At 39.2% G+C, this 4530-nt stretch overlaps 1 protein-coding gene across 2 annotated transcripts in view; it reads right to left on the bottom strand.

Annotated features, from left to right (window-relative positions):
• The window catches only part of PHACTR3 (phosphatase and actin regulator 3), a 71117-nt gene extending 66982 nt beyond the window's left edge, over nt 1-4135 (bottom strand). Inside the window, exon 1 of one of the 2 annotated variants that reach the window (XM_014957117.1) lies at nt 3945-4135. The gene's annotated coding sequence lies outside the window, so the exon portion shown is untranslated. The remainder of the gene's footprint in view (nt 1-3944) is intronic. The other variant, XM_014957125.1, reaches the window with a different exon arrangement.
• Between the last annotated feature and the right edge of the window lie 395 nt (nt 4136-4530).

Below are 4530 nucleotides of genomic sequence, written 5' to 3' on the forward strand. Positions count from 1 at the left end.
AAAATTGATAAACAAGAATGTTTTTCTTGGATTGCAGTTTAAAAATTAAAAAAAAAAAAAAAAAGGGTTAGTCAAACTTTACAAGACAGATTGTGGCACAGATTTTAATGATTTTTCCAAAGTTTGGAAGAACTGGATATAGAACAGATCCTTTCCTTAGTCTAGTATTCTAACCACAACATTTTTTCCTACCACAGAGAACTAAACACTTTCCAAAACAATTTTTCAAGGGCAGATTAAGTAAGTAAAAAAATATACATCAAATGAAAGAAATAGATAGTAACAGAATTACTTGTGCCATGAAAAATTCCACAATTTTAAAAGTTTTTATGTTAAAATAGAACCTTTTTAAAAAAATTCTTGGAAACAATGAGAGAGTTTTCCCAGGTCACAGTAGGAACTGTTGTCTAAATCAGATCAGTCATTCATTTAATTCAGTTAAAGAAATTTCACTATTAGCTTCCTAAAACAGCTACTTTAGTGGAAAATGAGTCTTTATTCTGAGATGCAAAAAAGGATGGAAAATGGCCTACCATTGCAAAGCTACCTCTCACAGACATGGCTTTCGGAGATTAGAAATGGAAAAAGCAAACGCAATAATAAGGTAAAGTGACTGCTACAAATCAAAGAGCAATCTAATTCAGTTCATCACGCGGGCCTTTGGAATTTTCACACCTTATGTGCTTAGTCAGATTTCAGATGATGTCCATAAAGAAAAACATTTCTATTTCCCCAGGTTAGTAGATTTCTTCCTCCAAACAGCTTTGTACTCCACCCTCTTTACCACAAGAGCCTGTTAAGTTGTTTGGGTGGAAACCACAGAACAGCAAAATACTAGCGCAAAACTGGAACTCTTTGAGCCCCTCTCGGGTAGATTTGCTCACCTCTAGCACCACAAGGAGAGTGAGGAAAAAAGTCTGAAGTTGTATTGATTGGGCAGATGACACTGTGACAAGACCATGCTGAAGAAAATACCATGATGCTGCCCATGTGAGGTCTACTGCAAATTACTCCTTTTCAACCCTCCCAAAACTACATAAATCACATTGTGTTCACTCAGGCTTGCTTTATAATTGCAAAATAGGGCCAGATTTCCAGCAGAAACAAGGGGTTGGTGGTGGACAAACCATTTCCACATGTTTGAAATCCATAAATTAATCAAGTATAATTTATCAACTCATAATATCAATAATAATACAGCATTCATAGCATTCTCTTGTGAATAACATTTAGTGCTTACAACATACCCACCATAGATGATGACAGGCATGAGGACTGGTGGTACTGGGAATTACCCGTTAGAGATTCAGTCTACTGACTAACACTCTAAATCCAATGGCAAAACCCATATTGTTCATTTAAAGGGAGATTAAAATACTTTTATCTAGGTTTACTTAAAAAAGATGTTACCCCCAAGAGCCACTGAAAGTCTCCTTATCCCTTTAATGTGTATAATTTAACTTCTCTTTTAAAGGATGCTCTTAACCCGGGTTATTTCAGTGCTACACTTCACAACATTGCCTCAGAAACCACTATGGGCAAAAATGAAGGACAAGCAGCTGAGTGCAGGATGATGTGCTCCATTTGGGAATGGAAACAAACCACTAAAGGCAGAACAACTCCTTAATTGGCTTTGCCTTCAAAGCACACCTCCTAAAACTCAGTCCCAGGGTTAGATTTAAGAGAAGAGAAATGATGCCTGGGAATGGTGACGTGTAGGCCTAGAAATACGAAAGAGAGAAAGACTTGGAGACAAAATGTCAATAGAGACAAAACTGAGCTGGAGAGATTAAAGGGGAAAGAAAAAAGTTAATCTCAGAGCACAGTGTCATCAAATGGAATCCAAGGTTTCAGACCAGTGTTTCTCTATTGGAAAATACCTGACGGGTGCTGGTAAAGGGTTCATCTTCATTCCTGTCTGCTGTTCAGTTCCGTGACCCTGCTCCTCTCTGCAGCACAGCTGCTGGCTGAAATGCTGCTCATGAGACACTGATGGGTGGCAGAAGGTTTGGGGCTGGTTTAATATCTATTCTGAAGTCTTTACTAGAACTCATACGTGCGTGCTGTTGGCCAGATAACCTGAATGCGCCGTTCTAGAGTCATTCACTGAGAAACTGTGTGATGGCTTTGCTGCAAAAGTTGTGATGGGTCAGGGAACTGTGGGAAGAGGTAGATGGAGAAGGCCTTGGAGAACTGGCTTCTCTCCTACCCCTGCCAGCCTGGTCGGCGGGGAAGGAGTAATCATTTAAACAGGGTGCTCATCCTGAAAATACAGCTGCCATGCAAATCTTCAGGTAGGTAAGAATCCACAAGAGAATTTAGTAGACATTATTCTCTAAGTATATAAAATGCTGCCTTATCTAGTGGTTCTGGAAAATCATAGCCTGCGCGTCTCAAGTGAGGCAGTCAAAATTAGTATTTTTAAAGCTGTCTCTGATGCTCTGCACACTCCTCATGGATGTATGGTGGCCAGCCCCATGCTACTTAGGGCTTTTGTGGAGCAGGTACTGTAGGGATAGGCACTAAAAAAAATCTTCTGAATATATGAATACTTCTGCCTTCATAGATTACTGGTGAAAAATGTGTGCGATGATGCACTTAAAGGCTGCATCATGATGCATATGTACAGGGAACAGAACGAAGGTTGCATAGGCAACCATAATTCTGTATTTCCTAAGTTTGTAGTGCTTGCCTTTAAAATCTTAATAATGCACTCTTAATATAGTGGCTTTCCAGTATATAACATGTAATTACCTGAAACTACGTATGTGGTGTTTTCTCGGTATCTGGAGAACATTTTGTTTTGTGCTTTAAAAGGATCCTGAAGAATAATCGTTATTTAACTAAAACATCTTTGGCTTTCTTTTCACTTTGCTTTTGTGTGGAAGCCACAGAACAGCTTTTTACATACCAGATGAATAATGTGTAGGAAGAGTGAGAGAGGAAGGGAATTGATGACTTTTTTTTTAACTATGTGAATTTAATTTCACCAGGCACTTTATTTTAATCATAATACATATCCAAATTAATATAAAAAAGGATCTCCTTCTGAATGCCCTAATAGTTTGTTTTATACATTCTGAAAAAATTCAGATTTTACAAAATACTACATTTCTTTTCAACTGATTTTCAGTTGTAGGTTGAAAATGAATATACATCAATATCTGAAGTACTAGGTAGCACAAAAACATTCTGCATCTTCAAACTACACAGCAAAATGCAATCATAATCATGCTGGACAACTGTTAGATTCCCTGACCAGATTTAAAGGTTTTACAGCAATAAACTTTCTTACACCATTGGATTTTTTAGGGAGACTTTTCCTCATCAGAGCCAGGAGGAAAGAGACCACAATCCAATACACAACTCAACTAAAAAGCATCATGACACTTGCTGTGGGAAAAATTCCCCATTCCCTGCCCCCCCCAGCTTCTCTGCAACAGAACTGGAGGCATAAATCCCTCTTCCTATGGAAAACGGGCACAGAGCAGTATTGCAATGAAGCATGTGTAACAGACAGTTATGCAATTAATCTGCCAGCACCGTCACTGATTCCTCGTTTTGGAGGAATACATTCATGGTTATGAAATATATGATTTTTGGAGCACAAAGCATGAAAGAACAATCCTACTTTTTCAGCTAAAAGACAGCCAGGGAATATTTTTTTCTATGTTCCTCATGATCACAGAGACAACACATTCTTACATATTGTATCACAAGCAAAATATCCTAATTCCTTAATGTTAAAAGCTACCTGCATGCCCTCAATATAGAAGCTCAGAAATATTTTAAAGATGCCCAAAGCTTTAGGGTACATAATGCCCACTCACCTCAGTTAAAACTCCAAGTAAACGCGATAGAGAGTTTAACAAAATAAGGCATGAGTAGCAGGAAATAAGTATTTATCCATTTTTCTATTCATTTCTTCTGTTCTTGCTCCTTACCTCGGGTGCTGCTGCTGGGAGCACACGGGATGCAGCAGCTCGAGCCCAGGAAGAAACCGGTTCTTTCCTTTCACCCTCTGTTACCGTTCTCCCTTGAAACTCCTCCACTTTCTCCTTTCCAAGCCACACAGGAATACGGGGCTGGACCCTCTGGGCTCTATCCAGGTCTGTTGATATTATGTAAAACAGCTGAATGCATTTCCTATTTTAACCGTGAAAATCATGTCTTCACTGACAGGCGCCTGGATCATTAATAGCACACTGTATGCAACTGTGAAACCCACGTAATGCTCAGAATTGGGCTCAGTTTTCTAAATGAAGAACCAGATGAAAATCTGCAAATCGACTTCTCTTTGTTGCAAAAGTTTCTCTTTTTCTCTGCTGTAGGAGCTGGAAGTCACTGTTTAGCCAGTATGGATTTTTCCTTGGAAATGCTGGAGGAGACCTCTAAACTTGGTTTTACACCAGAAACAAACACATTGGAGATGTTTTGGTCGTTAAAGTGCCTCCAGCCCCGCTGGAACTTTGGGTCAGCCACATCAAACCTGCCGTTCCCTTCTCCCAAGGCAATTCTGTCTTACAGCAC

The sequence above is a fragment of the Calidris pugnax genome, unplaced genomic scaffold (assembly GCF_001431845.1).
Source record: "Calidris pugnax isolate Ruff unplaced genomic scaffold, ASM143184v1 scaffold50, whole genome shotgun sequence".
Lineage (NCBI taxonomy): Eukaryota > Metazoa > Chordata > Aves > Charadriiformes > Scolopacidae > Calidris > Calidris pugnax.